General features: G+C 38.4%; 1 non-coding gene across 1 annotated transcript; it reads right to left on the bottom strand.

Moving 5' to 3' along the window:
• Positions 1-13450: 13450 nt before the first annotated feature.
• Positions 13451-13523, bottom strand: TRNAT-UGU (transfer RNA threonine (anticodon UGU)). Its single transcript has one exon. It is a non-coding gene; the product is annotated as a tRNA-Thr (tRNA).
• Positions 13524-16306: the final 2783 nt, after the last annotated feature.

Raw genomic sequence — 16306 nt, 5'->3', positions numbered from 1 at the left:
ACTTTTGAAGATCGTTCAGTTATGACGAGAGTAAAAAAGTTGTCGAATCCGCGAAGCTCTGACCTTTGCTGGCGCAGTGTGCGACGTGGAATATTTTTTTTTAATTCCCTTTCCTCGTGTATTCTGCAAAGGGCACCTCTGGTGTACGTGTAGGTACCCAGCTCATTTTTCACTCATCTTCCCATCGACTTACTATTCCGTGCTATCAAATTACAGAATTTTTGAGACTACCCTTTCGCATTCGACCCGCAGTCGTCCAGAAAATACCATCCCCTTGCAAAGGCGATAATTTTTTTTGTAATAGAAAAACACGGCGGTCACCAATGAAACTCTTCCAATTTTCCTTCCATTTCTCTGGTTACTTTGCTTCCCTACGGTAAAATTTTAACAGTTTGTGGTAACGATTACAAATTGGAAGGGTACGTGTTTTTATGGAAATGGAAGTATTGGAAAACATTGGCAAAAATTTTCTTTTTTTAATTGAAAAAGAAAGCATATCAAACGCGTAACTTCTCTTGTTTCACCAGGAAACCCACGCAGGTCACGCTTAATGGCAGAGAAAATATTGCGTCTCAATTAACTCTGCCCTGAATCGATTGTTTCCCCAAAATGAAGGCAGTTTGGTTATTGAAGTTTAGTATTACTTATTAAATGCCAAATATATAAAAACGAATCCAGATTAAATAAAAAAATCATAGTTAAAAATGAAGTCTTGAGAACTCGATAAACCACATCGAGCATTTAACGAATTATGGCGTTTTGAAATGGTAAGGGCATGAGGTGGATATCCGCGCCAATTAAATGAGCATCCTCTAAAATAGCAAAACAGATGACAGGTACTGACGGTGATAATGTAAGAAAATCATGATAAATATTAAAGACTTTGTTATAGAACTTAGAATCGTATTGATAACAAAGGAATATGGCGAAATATTAGACGATTCAGTGGTTTAAAGAGATATCCCTAGTCTTGAGATTTAAATAAATTAATCAGATGACTTTAATGCGCTCGTACGACACAGGGAAATTATCAATATTCTTAAGTATACAAGTACATTCTTAAGTAAATAAGTGTACAAGGATGAATTTCTGTAAAAGGACTAGTTATTCCTCGAACACAGAGTGCATTAAAAGTGCCAAAATAGCAAATGTAGACTGAACTAAAGACACATGCATTGCTTTTACTCAAAACCTATCTTGGGTGAAAAATAGAAGGAGAAAATGTGAACAGGCTACCAAAACGCAAAAGGTTATTTATAAAAATATTGGGAAAACATAAGAAGAGGGCTAAAGAACTATGCTATCTTTCAGTAGTTAAGCCTCAGGTTGCAAGCATGCGGGATTCTAATTACATTGGTTTGATTGTTAAATTATATCGAGTTTTGCGAAGAGGGGCTGGATTTGTTAAATGTTATCATAATACCATAATTGCCTAAACTAGTAAGCTAGGTAGGGAATCAATCACAGAGTCAAGATTTACCTAAAAAACAAACATTTTACCATTGAAATTGAAATTAAATCACTTGGCTTTTCCACATTTCTATGTGGAAAAGCCGAGTGGTTTTATTTCAATTTCAATATGAAGATTTTCCACCAAATGACACCAGAAACTGTTTTATTTTTATCTAAATATTTTACTAGAAAATTGGGTTCTGGTCTATTCAGCGAATTTGACGACATTGAGAATTTATTATTAGCTCCATCGTACGACGGTAGGAGAGATAATGGCTAAATGATTAGAGAGATCAAGTGTAGAACCGACAGATTTAAGATGTCATTTTCCTCACGAACGATAAGGGATCAGACTAATTGCCAACGACCATGCTAGGTCAGAAAATGTATTTTTTTCTCTTTTCATTGAAAGTACCCTATTATGTTGCCGTTATTTTATCTAACGTTACTTTTAATTTTTCTTCTTTTTACTCACAGCTCGTATCAAATGTGTATAGAAGTATTTTGCACAATGATAGCGTAGTGTTTGTAGCTGATGCTGACAATAACTCCATTATTTGTAATTTATGGGAAACATGAAATCTAAGGAATAATTACTGCAGTGATTCCCAAACTAGGGCCCTCGGGCTGGAGCCATCGAGCCGTACACTTTAATCCAGTCCACGAAGGTTTTTTTAGAATCATTCGTAAACGATCAATAATAATCAGGAAATTCTATAAATTGCAAGAAAACCTCTTAATTTGCCTATTCATATTTTTATAAATTCACTTTTGTAGATAGCGATGGCATATGAAAATTTGTCATCAAAAGATTACGATTTCAGTTTCAAAAAATAGAGAGTAGGTCTGAATTTAAATGTGATAGTAAAATAATTTATCGCGCAATGTCGAAATGAAGTTGGGAGCATCGAGTTATGTATGGAATAACTCGATATATTCACAGCTTACATTTACATATTAAATTTCAAAATGAGCTACACATGATTTTTGTGAACGAAACTTACCAAAACCAATTCGCGACCCGGAGAACGCTCTTGAGTTGCCTCCCGAGATACGAAATCATTGAAAATATCATCGTCGCAATTCATCCTCGCCGCTCAACTAAAATAACTCTCACGAGGGAGAACGCTGAATGGTAAAACAACAGCGGATACCGTCTCCATCCAGCTCTTTCCGCATTCGTTCGATATCCTTTTCATCGCCCGGTGGCTGAGCGGGCGGAAAATCCTCCCCTCATACCGTCTGCCGCTCCCACACGTCAATCCCCGTCCCCATTACGCCAGCCCCGTTCGCGAATACAAGGGAGCTCCGGAAAGTGTCGAGAGGCGTCGGAGAGGGACTGGATGATGCGGCGGGGAAAGGCGAGAGGGGGAAAGGAAGAGAAAAGGAGAGAGCATGGGGTTGCCGTCCGTTGAAATTGGAAGGGGAACGGGTTTTAGTTTGGCATAAGGAGAGAAGCGAGCTCTCGCAAGCAAGCGAATCGTCTTCATCACCGTTTCCCGTCCGTGCCTCAGATGTGTGCGCTGTCCTAACTCCTCTTTTATTCCACGTACCGAAGAGGTAGAGAAAAAGATGTGAGAGGAAGATCCGAGTAGATAGGGAGCGAGAAAGGGACGAGAGGCGGGCGGACCCAAACAGACTTTTCATGCCGCGGAGGGAATGACGCAAATTCGTCGCTCTGTTTACCAGAAGGCTGAAGCGCATTTGGAAACTATACAAGTTTTTTTTAAAGAAGCAGTAAATCGTCCCTTCTTCTTTCTGAAGCGTACTTCTGCTTTCTTTCTGCTTACCTATGGGAGTATGGATTTTCCGGAGAAGGAGATTCTCCTTTTTTTGTTTTGGGAATCAAAGATCGATGGTTTTTTTAAGTTTTCAAAAACGAGGACGTTGCTCAAATGGTAAGTACAACAGAGGAAACTATTAAAAAATTAGAAACTTATTGTATAAAAATTTTAATAACGTTTCTTCCATTTTATTTGGGAAAAAAATGAAGGATAATACATGTGCCATTGAAATTTTAATATGCCGCATTTATGTAGGATTCTTATGTACACAACTATGAAAAATTAATCATACGTGTTTATACAACATTTGGTTTAAACTTTAGGTAACTTTATGGTTTAAATTGCTGGCAGCTGAAAAGATGAAGAGAAGGTAAGGAACTGGACCTAATACACATGAGTGAATTTCACCAGTAAGACACGCTTATTTGCCGACATTGCAGTGGTTTACCGAGAAATCTGTAATCCTGAGAAAAAAGCAGCTTGTTCAGATGACCTTAATGCTATACAACGCTGTTGTGACACTTGACAATCAGAATTCAACTTGAAAAAGTGCGCTGTCATACATACTTGGAAAAAGAGCAATTCCCTCCCGTACGCCCCCTGCATTGAAAAATCCGAAATGGAATGTGTAGACCAAATTAAATACTTAAGCGTTACCCTCACTCACGATCTCTCCTGGGTGAAACACATACGGGGAATATGTGGACAAGCTAACAAAAAATTAGGATTTATTAGAGGAGTACTGGGGAAATGTGATAAAAAGGTCAAGGAGAAATGTTATCTGCTGTTGGTTAGGCCCCATTTGGAATATGCTGCGAGTATATGAGATTCCAACGAAGTTGGATTAATTACCGAATTAGATTGCGTGCGGCGTAGAGGAGCTAGATTTGTAAAACTTTGTTATGATAAACTTGGTTGAGTATCCAAAATATTAGAGCAGCTAGGTGGGGAATCACTCATGGAGTGAAGGTTAAATTACAGATTGAAGCTCTTGCATAAATTGGAAGGTCTGTTAATCAGTGATATTGAAAATGTATTATTACCCCCATAGTTCTACGGTAGGAGAGATCATGTACATTAAATTAGAGATATTAAGTGTAGAACGGATAGATATAAGTTATCATTTTTTCTACGAACGATAGGGGATCATAATAAAATTGTTCGAGCGCGATAGGGTCATTTTCGGGCAAAATTATTCTGGTATGTATTCATCCCCCAACCACACGCCGTTGCGGTGGCGTTTAAGAATTCGATTCGAATCTCGAAACAATGTATTCTATAGGATTTGACCTGAATGGCCCTAATGTTGGCTTCTTATATATTCATAACTCAGGGCACATTCGAGACAAATAAATCATTTACCTGGAGCCCAGATGCCGTTATGTCCTTAGCGGTGTGTTGAACAAGAAAAATTTTAAGTTTTTTTACCGCCGTAATAAGCACTTGAGATCTCTTGATCCAAGGAATACCGTGTTGGGGTAACTAAAGCTTCTGGGACATCTCTTTTTTATATGCCTTTCACGTACTCATCCAAAGTGCACAATAATCGCCATGCAAAATCATCCCCTTGACACAGATAAATGAAAAACATGTAGCTACCTTCTTTAATAATTTATTTCCGAATTATCTTTCCCATCATTACAGTAAAATCCAATATAAAATCGCGGATGTATGAGAGGTTTTTCCTTTTTAAGGCCAACTATATTTCTATATTATTTTGATGAGTTTACCCAAAGCAGCTTTGTTTAGTAAACAATTCAAATAGACCCAAATGATTTCCATTTAAATGCCATCAAAACCTTTCCTGTTCTACACGAAATGCTATGGCTCGCCTCGTTAAACTTTTGGAAATGAAAATTACGCTTCGTAGCACTTAAACTCAATAGCATTGCTCTTTATGACATTGTCTAACAAATTCGTTATCCATACGCTTCGAATGCTTTAGTCGTTGATGAATGTGGTCACAGTTTTCTAGTATCCGTGCCGGTATTTACGTCCGAGCGGCCGATGTTTCCCCTAATCAACCTATTGGTAATAAACAAATGTGTTGACCATGAAAACAATTCATACCTGAAGCAGTGTGCTTTAACTTTCGACAGAGAATATATTAATCACTTCTCGAGAAAGAATGCAAAGTATTAATGGAATATTGAGTCCCTAATTTGACCAGTTGAAGGGCTTTTTGAAGACTAATTATACCATGGCCCGATCATTTATTGTTCCGCCTGAATCGATGACAAACTCGTTGACTGTGGTCTCGGAATGGTTATTATTCAGGCTAATTATATTCACATTAACAAATAAAATGGTTTGGAAGGACTTCTTCTTCGGTTTGGGGTCTATTTTCAGGTAAAAAAATCAGTATCCTGTTTTTCTTTTCGCGTTTGTTCGGCTCGTTTTATGATGAATTTCTACCTTCGAACAGATTTTCTTCGAGATTTTCATTACAAAAATTGTTAGCACTACCACGAGAACACTGACTCTTGAAACAAAAAGTTTTTTCACAAAAGTCTGCTGCATTTCTTCACAAGCTCAAGTCTGATTCTAAGCCTCTTTTGCTGCCTCCGTTCGCATTTGTATGGATTTGCAAATAATGCTTAATTTTGTAGACAAAATTAGAATAACATTATTATTAATTTAACTCCGGCCATGGGTTAATCATATATTAGGATTACACATTAGTGGCTCAGCGGGAAAATTGAATTGAATTTTTACGGAATAAGATATGTCGAGAAAAATCTTTCAGCACTCCTTTTTGAGTCCGATCTTCCCACGCACTTATCAAGCTCTCTATGGTACCAAATTCATATGCTTTGTGCTCTGCTCTTTCCCCTCCCCCCCTAAATTTTTCCTCCGCTTCAAAAGGTCATTGAAGTTCAGCCCGGACGTCCCTAGCGGAGTTCATGTGGGCTGACTAAACAACATTTATTATCATCATCATCAAGATATTTCACCGGAAGAAACGATGATTCATCAAGATATTTCACGTTTCAAAGGTAGGTTTTGAACAGGCCCTTCTGCCCAAGGACTTCTTCTCTAAGTACCACGAGAACTTTCTGTTTTGTTTCTTAATAGTTGTAGGTTTTAGGGGAGACGACCGACAGCTAAGGTCATTTTTGCCATTAGGACAGGAAAGAATGAAGGGTGGAGAGGAACCGGAAGTCAGTATTAGCCTACTCTTAACTAAAGGGGTCCGCAGTTTAACGTCCCATCCGACCGACAGTTTACTCACTCAAATCACCCGGGATTCGAACGCGGGCCCTCTGGGTGGGAATCCAGTACGTTATCCACCGCAACATCCCGAACCCCCTTGTTTCTTCATTTCTTCGTAATTTCTCACTCCCTTCACCCTGTCTTAAAAAAAACCACTTCTTACTTCCTTAATCCGGCTTTCTCTACAATCTCGCTTCTATCTCGGCCTTCAATATACTACTACCTATCAATATTTCCTTCGTTCAATTTCTTTGCCTTGTTCTGATTCAGGCTGTCAGACTCACTATTGCTTTATCACCCTCAACTCTAACATACCAAAGCACCTTGCCTCTCAATTTTGTAACCAGGCCCAGCCTTTCCATCCCACTCCTCAGAATATATTTTGCAAAGTCCCAGTGACCCTGTCTCATTCCACTATTAATAGCTGCCCATCCCTAATCTCCCACTGCTACCCTTACCCGTATTGTCTTATTATGGGGCTACCTCTCTGGGTCAACGGAACACGCAAGCCCTACCCTCAAGCCAATGTCGTAGTCCTTGGGAAGACAAAATTCAAGGATGACTAAGTAATTTTATACAAGTATCAATAGAGTAAAGCATAAAAATGTAGTAACCTAAACAAGGTAGGGCACGAAAGGAGACAGTAGACATTTTCGAAGCAAGACGTGAGCGTTTCACACAACGCCTTTCATTTGGTGGGATGTTAGGCTAAAGCCGGGAGGAGTGACATTCCCCCAACTTCAGCCAACCCACTTGACACAAATTTCAACCTGAAGAGATAAAAACAAGTCCAATCTGTTACAAGAAAGTTCGGAGGGAAGAGGGAGGCTAAGGGAGAGGTATGGAAACCTCGACCTTCCTGAGGATCTCACAAATATCTCATACGAATTGAAAACGACACAAAGATTTTTAAATGACCTCAACAAAGGTTGCACTTATCCACAAGAATTTATAATCTCCCAAAATGATATATATGCGTGTGTGTGTGCATATATATGTATATATATATATATATATATATATATATATATATATATATATATATATATATTTATACCACCTACGTATGCTTGATTTACACTACGCCTTGAAATAGGAATCAAGGGTTCAAGATGAAGTTGAGGAGTGATTAAAATTTAGGACGATCAATTCCATGATAATACGGTGTAAAGTTTCAACCACAGTCGTTAAATTCTGAATGAAGTGTAGAAAATTATGACATTTGTTGAATTTGCAGGAAAAACTTCTTCCATGAATTGAGACCAGAATTTACAGAAATAAGCTCGGTAATTGCGAGACAGATTGCAGATGTAGCATAGGTAGTTTAATAGGGTACAAGAGGTCTCGTATTTCAACAATGAAGAGAATAATGTGAACATCCTACTTGCCATGTCTGTATACATTAGAAGTGGCATCGAAGAGATAGGAAGGATTTCTCGCCGGCATCTTGCGACCCTTTTAACAAGATAGCACCTTGCACAATTTATTGCCATTTGAATAAGAAAGGGATGGCTAGTCTTGCCATCCCTTGCCGGCAAAATTCCTTGAATATGTATTCCTGCCTCGGCCAGGATGCCATTAAAAATGATCCTTGTTAAAAAATGCGAGAACCTCCGGAAGAGTTAGCTGGGGCTCATGTGGCCGCTTCCACAAGATGGCTCTGAGCCTAAACCCATCTCAATTAATTTTGTTCACGCCGGATTCTTACACGTTATTGCATGACATAAATCATCAATCAGATGTCCGAATAACTACATCCTGGGTCACATACTTCAGTGAAAACAAATGAGGACAGTTGCTGTGATTTCTCCGTGGATTAAGGTATAATTTGCTAAAAATCGGAATACCCGACGGAGTTCGGGATTCGGATTTCTTAATGTAATGTTTCGACCATGATTTTCATGGGGTTTATTCCAAAATAATATTTCGATTTCCACGTCTTTGACTTAAAAAGCCATAACCAGAGAGAGAGGATCATTACGGTCCGGTGAAACTAATGCAGTTTCCGCCAGTGAGTCATGAATCAAACTCTTGCTGAGAGTAATTTATCATTGTTACCTATCAAGAGGTTTGCATAGGCAACATTTTAGCTATTTTGCTGGCATCTTAACCACTCTGCTAAGCGTTAAACTTTAATAACATAGGTTTACCATAGAGGCGAGGGATTTTGGCACCCGGCAGAGCTTACCCTCTTTTCAGATGATCCGTCCGGAAATGATAATTCGACAAATGTAAGTTATCGAGACCCCTAAATTAACTATTCCCCCCAACGTAAATGGTCCGTCCGTCAAAACCAACTTATTGTTAACCTGGGGGCAAAAGGGATTGAAATAATACGTTGAATATTGCACACCAATGGGTTTCAGTCCGAGTTTTCTTTATATTTCGATAATAATAATTAATTTAAAAAAATAGAATACGTATTTATTTCGCGAATATGGCCCACGGCATGACTTAATTTATGGATTTTATTATATTGGGTTGTTCGTAAAAAAAATTCCATCTCTTGATTACCTCACGTTGAAGCATGGTTGAAGTAAAATATAGAGTGCAGTTGCGTCAGTATTGATTGTTCTCTTCTTGGTGAAGTATTTTGTTTTTTATTCACTTTTCTAAAAACGATCTTGGGCATACATTCCGTTTGGATACTTCATGAAGATCCTAATTGAACTTGATATATGGTGCAACTGAATTACATTAGCAGATGACATGAGAAATGATGGTAGGATACCGTGCGTTCTATGATAAAATATATCGCCAATTACAAGTGATTGCGCTATTGCTACATCTACATCTACATCTACATAATACCCCGCAAGCCGCCGCAAGGGCGTGTGGCGGGGGGTGTTAGGTCACCAACCGTAAAAAAGAAAAATACCACATGCAAAAAAACAACACGGAAAATTACACCCACAGCAGCGCACACACTCATGCAAAAATCCCTTCATCCAATACTCATGCAAAAACATATACCGCAAAACAACTAAAAAACTGCACCCCATGATGCAGCACGAAAGCCATCCTACAACACGGAAGCCAGGACACAACAAGCAAGAAATTGAAACATCACTACCAATGAAAATGCACCACGAAACACCTTACCCCCAAAGAGTCTGTACAAGGCAGGGAATGCGACCCAACGTTGCAGGTAGCAGGAATTTGCCCCCGCGGAGAGGGACGAGGGATTGAAAGGGAAACTTAAAAACAGATGAACAGAACATGAATGAGGTCATTCGGAAAGAATGGGTTATTATAACAAAACACATAAGGTTAGTGGAAGAGCATGCATTTAAATACAACTAATTATTTTTTAGACGCTGAGGGTGGCAAGTGGAATTTTTGCTATCTATAACCCTGCAGTTGCTATCCCGTATTGTCCGTGGGAAGAAGGAGTCCTTGAGTCGGCTAGTTCTGGCATCTATTTCCCGAATTTTATATGCATGATCCAAGCGACTAATGTATGTAGGAGTACGAATAATTTGCGAGACCTCGGTGCTGAAACATGCGGATCTAAATTTATTTAATAATTTCAATCTTGCATTGAATCGTCTCTCAGCCAATGATTCCCACCCCAAATCCATGAGCATTTCGGTGACGCTTTGCGTTTTATCGTAGGAATTTTTTACAAAACAGGCTGCCCGGCGTTGAACCTTCTCAATTTCCCGAATGAGACCTTTTTCACTCGGATCCCACACGCTGCATGCGTATTCTAAATGAGGCCTTACAAGAGCGTGGTAACAACCTTCCTTGACCTTCGAGTCACTTTTGCCGACAATGCGTCTAATGAATCCCAATTTTTTATATGCTTGACCGCAGACTTTACGTATGTGAGTCCCCCAAGTTAAGTCTTTTGTGAATGTGACACCTAGGTATTTCACCGTATCAACTACTGCTAGGTCACCTCCAGCTAATTTGTAAGCAAATCCCGTTGATCTTTTAAAGAAATTTACCACTGAACATTTATTATAATTTAGAGTCAATCCCCAGTTAGAACACCATTTAGTAATGCAATCTAAATCCTGCTCTAGAATAAAACGATCCTCATCCCCAGATATCTCCCGATAGATCACCGTGTCATCCGCGAACATCCTAATTTTACTTTTCACTTCGCGGCTCAAATCGTTAACAAAAATCAAGAAAAGCAACGGCCCGATCACACTTCCCTGAGGTACCCCCGACGTGACTCGAACGCTGTCGGAACTAGCGCCATCAAGGACTACCCTCTGTTCCCGCTCCGAAAGAAAATCTTTAACCCAACTTATGGCGCCCTTATTTATACCCGCGACCTTTAATTTATGAATGAGTTTACCATGTGGGACCTTATCAAATGCCTTTTGAAAATCTAAGAAGATGGCATCCACTTGCCTACCTCTCTCACCAGATAAAAGTAAATCATGTGTAAATAATCCTAATTGGGTCTCGCAGGAGCGGGTTTTCCTGAATCCGTGTTGATTGTCACTTAAAAAGTTAATACTGTCAAGGTGTCTCATTATTGAACTGACAATTATGTGCTCTAAGATTTTGCAACAGATAGAAGTGAGAGATATAGGTCTGAATCGGGTATCCTCCATGGGATATTATTGATTGTCCATGCTATGACATATGAATTATTCCCACTTCGTAACACCACGCTTCCATTGATTTTTTTGTACAAACTGAAGTTGAAGGAAAAAATAATCCCAGTCCATCATTAATAACGTAGAAGTTTTGAGACAAACTTTACCATGACACCAATCCTATCAGAAACTTGGTCCATTTGAGGAAGAAAATATTTAATTACTTTACCTTTTCCGAGAATTAAATAATTATTATCTCGCTCCTGAGAAAGTTACTTTAAGATATATTGAATATGAATGTTTGGGCCACATAATACCTTTTTATGCACTAAGTTTGTATCACTATCACACTCGTAATTTGGTTATATTTGCTGTAATAATTTCGCGGATTTAAATAGAATATTTAACTTAGATTTTGTTCATCCAATTATCATTCTATTGGTGTTTTTTGGACGTTACTTATAATTTAATATAGTTTCAGTAGCAAAAATTTGAACGCCAAACCCTATTAACCCTATCCAAATCCTATCAAACCCTGTTGAGGGATTAGGTGTTAGAAGAGACACCATTGTCTTAATCTCGCCCCAAAATAAAGACGATTATCTATCTATGTGTCTATCAACGAGTCAAAAACTTTCTATTCATATTGCAATTCGCATTAGTTGCTCAGCTTAAGTCGTCGTATGAAAGATTTTTTCAGACATTTTTTTATTTAGAACTGATAACCGCCGTTTTATCTTTGTATGAATAAGGATAGGGAACTAGAATTCAAGGCTGACAGTCAAAAATCAGTGGATGATATCACAGTTAGACGTCAGCCTGTTGGTAACAGGACATATACAAAAATCGGCCGGTTATAAGATTGAGAACGGATTGTACAATCAAGGCAGGCTTTATTAAAAAAGTAGAACTGGGTACCATAATTGGGAAACGTTTGCCAATAGTAGAGAGAGTTGCCACAATCCATGGCCGGTTAACTTGTTCGAGGATCTAATTCATAATATCGGGACCGACTATCCCAAGTCAATACCTACTGGAAAGTCCGGCAGGCTTAATTTAAAGCTAGTTTTAAGATACTAAAATTCTAAAAACAAGAAAAACCTAAACAAAATTCAACCTTCACTTAGTGGGTAATAGATTTCAGTGACCGCTTGCGGAAACTATGGCAAGCTACCACGAGCCAGGGGCATGAAACATAATTTAAACCCTGCTTCCAAAAATCTCTGCAATTTGCTAAAGGTTAGGCTCAGTTTCCTCAGTTCATCTCCTACCGACATGCAAAATCAACTTTCAAAATATATGGACCGTTTGGTCAGGCCCAAACGAATTCCACAATTAGGAATACTCCCGCCAGTTTCCCAGACCTCTTGCCAGGATTTAGCATTGGTCAGAACATAGTCTCCATTCAAAATAAGATACTGCTATCATTGTCTAGAGCCGTCTCTTAACAATCAAGGTCGCTTGAGAGTCCATAATACAGTTCCGTCATTGCTATTTAATTATTCAAAGCTTAGTCAGTATTTTTATTAATTAAAAAAAACACCCCATCTTGTCAAACTGACTTTCAAAATGCCTAAAGGCTTGTTATAGGTGCACATCCCCTGCAAGTTCCTCTTCATTTGCCACGCACAGTTTCTTGGGAAAATCTGGTACCCTAAAAATCAAATAACTTGGTTGAATATGATAATGTCAATTGGCATTGACCCGAACCGAACTCGTGTTCTCTTGTCGGTAGTCCAGAGACAGACCCACCGGAAAATTTTTATTTTGACAAGAAATATATTTACTACGCATGATCCAGGATCGTGATAGGACAGTGTAATTTTATTTAGATACCTCCAAAAGAGTTAGTTGTAACAAATAAGGACGAGTACTCACCGATCACTCTCTCGATCGGCGAGGGGGAGCGATGAAGGGTTCGCTAACCGGCGAGGTGCGGCCCTTGGGAAAGCCCAGCCTCGTTGGGTCCAAAATTAACATTAACCTCTATGCACCGGAAGTTTAATATTGCGGGTCTTCCGGTCTCTCCATTTTCTCTTCCTCGCCGGGAAATTTCGAGGGAAACACGCACCGCCGCCTTTTTTTGGAAAATATGCTCAGCAGAGCGACGAATTTCTGCCGTAGTGCTGGAAGTGCACACCACTCCACACATTTAAGATGACGAAAACAAGTTAGAAAATACAAAAAAGGCAACTTTAAACAAAATAATATTGCTAAATAGGGATTTCGTCGGGAAATGGAAGCAGCAAATATGCAATTTTTACTTAGCATAAAGTAATTCGAAAGCAACTAAGGCTTTTGACCTGTTACACCGAAGTATAAACATAGCAATTACAACAAAACACTTAAATAAACCCTAAAAAAACCCAAGCCCTATACAGAAAAGACACGTCAGAGGAAATGGAGCCTGCGACCCCCGAGCCAGCAGTGAAACCGGAAAAAAATTGCCTCCAGAGAGATTTGAACTCTCGACCCCTGGTTTACAAGACCAGTGCTCTAACCCCTGAGCTATGGAGGCCCATGCTATACTTGGAAAACGTATGAAAAATTATCACTTCATGTAAAGTCAAGCATGTTCTGCCCAGGGTTTTTCTAAATTATTACGAAAACAAGCATCTTCTATCACTGCAAAACTATCCTTTTACCTGACAATTCCTTTATTTCTTAATAATTTATCTTTGGTCTTCCCCATTATTTTTCTATTTAAGATTTAAACGTTATCATCTTTAGTGAACTATTGTGCCACAGTGTGTAGCTGTACATGGCAAATAAATTTGCCAAAATTCATTGCATTTTTGTGTCCGTTATTTGTTAATTATTCTTCGCCTCATTAAAATATTCTTCTTCAATCACTTTACATTTATCCTTTTTTGCTGCTTTAGTTCGTATCATTTTTTCCTTGGTACGCGCATTTTTCCTAACTTGTTTGAATTAATCTCAATTCACTTTTCTCCGATTGCTGAAAGAATTTCTTAGTTGTTTTCATTTCTATTCAATTAATTTTATCCATTATTACCTCCTATATTCCTTAACCTCAAAAGCGATCAATGAACTATTACCTTCTCTAATCGACAGTCAAGTGTGCTAACATTTAGCATTGTGCTGCATATCTTAGCTAGTATTTATCTTTACTTTGCGTATTTATTTAAGTTTCTTGCCGTCATCTCCTTCCTTTTTTCTAATGCTTCTTTAACTGAGGTAATTATAATTTCCTTACTATTTCACCCATTATAACTTCAGTCAAAAATAGCTCTCAAGGGAATACGGGAAGTGTTCTACCTGCTCTAATTTACGTCCTCAAACATTCATGCATAGCTTAGGCTTATTTTTTCTTGAGAAACACTTTATGTTTGTTTTGATTTATCTCCATTTCGTATCTCTAGCAAGAGCGCTCTCGGCGATGAATTGTGATCCTCAAAATAGCTATCCGTAACCGTAGCGACGGGGTATAACCGCCCTGAGAAAGCGTTTCACGAAGTGCGTCGTCCATATTCTTCTTCGTGATGCATCCACATGCCACGCCCTTCACTCCGCGGCGCCAGACCTCTCGACACTAGACCGCGTCCTACCACGACGAGAAGCCCATGCGAAAGGGATTTCAACGCTTTCCCTCCCGAGCCCCCCCCCCCTAAATCTTCCCGTTACAATTTCCCACTCTCTCTTCCTACAGAGGGGCAAAAAATCCCTTTTTCACTCTTGAAACACGTTACTCTTTCATGGAAACAAACACTTTTAAAATATCCTTTTACACGAAGGCGCGCCCTTAACTTCTTTACGCGAGGAAAATTCTTCTATCATTCTCGGTCTTGATATTTTGGATTTCGTGCACTTGCAGTGTAAATGAAATGTATCAACGCCAAACAGTGAACGTACCGGACCTAATGATATGAGTGATGTGGGTACATTGGACGTAACCCATTATAATCCACCTAAAGCTGTACGAATTAACGATATTTTTATCGAATGTTTCGAGATTTCAGCGTCACCCCTTTACTCAACACAGGTAGGTGAAAATCGATAACTATGAACAAGATATTTATAATAACAATACGGTTTGGCATGGTGTGTACTCTTGTGGACTCGGTGAATGTTAAAATTTCGACACGAAGTACGTTGACCGTTGAGTAAGAGTTAAAATAATTACTATTAAGAGTATTCTACCGATAGATGTATTTCTACTGGATCTAGTTAATTAACTCTGCTACACTTCTAAGTTCCACGAAAAAGCACAATAAATGAACGCTTTAAAGCTCTGAATTATAATAAACCGTTCTTCAACACCACATATTACACAGAATGCTGGTAAAGCAAGGTAGAGCCCGTAATAAGAACAGGCCGGTTGGATGGAACAAAGGGAGACAAAGGCAATATTCGATTGTTAAGATGCTTGTGGGGCTAAGTGATAACTAAGAGCTGATGCTAATTAGTAAGTGAAAATAGGAGGGAATAGCTTTCAATTCGTCGGCAACAGTATTATTCGCCGTACTATCAGGATCTACTAGCAACTTTGAGAATTTTAAATTATACTGTATAAAATCTGTCGCTTTTTGAAGGTATTTCTGTATTAAGAAGACAAAAATCATTTTTGGCTTTATTTGCTTCAATAATATTCGATTTTAGCATGAACACGTTACAGAAAATACTCTAATCAAGGGAATTATTTTAATAAAAAAGCAGCAAGGAGCTTCATTTACATCTATTCGGCGGGCCTTCCCTTTCAAAATATACTTATTATCATAGCATAACTTATTTTAGGTCCAACAGCGTTTAAAGTCATTCCGCCGTTGATAATATTTATTAGGAAAATAAAATGCGCTGTTCTTCCATGACATGCATGCAAAAAAGTCAAAACGTAATGGCAGAACGACGAAAAAATAGCAAAACGAAGATGACCTGGGTTTGTTTACAGAGCGAGTATGGTTTCCTATACGAAACAAGAATTAATTAAAAAATAAAAAAAATTTTCGAAATGAATAACAACGTTAATATTTTATTCTCATTTTATTGTTATGAAGAGGAAAATTATTATTATAAACTGTATAATAATATTGCCATACTTTAATTTATCATATAAATAATAACTTTTAGGTTTAAAAGAATTCCTCACCAAAATAAATCAGCAGCATTAACTTGCCAATTATTCTAATACGTATCAAAACAGCAACAATTTACATAAACTTCCCCAATTTCCGGTGGACTTGTATTGCACGCATATAATTTTTTAAAGATCCATATTTAATTCGAGTTCATTTCCATTTTTCTGTTTGCTGTTATTTGAGTGGTGAATGGTACGTATTGTAT

Source organism: Hetaerina americana, unplaced genomic scaffold (genome assembly GCF_022747635.1).
Source record: "Hetaerina americana unplaced genomic scaffold, ioHetAmer1.1.p SCAF_7, whole genome shotgun sequence".
NCBI lineage: Eukaryota > Metazoa > Arthropoda > Insecta > Odonata > Calopterygidae > Hetaerina > Hetaerina americana.
The sequence above is the reverse complement of the archived record's forward strand: the minus strand, read 5'-3'. Positions and strand labels throughout refer to the sequence as shown.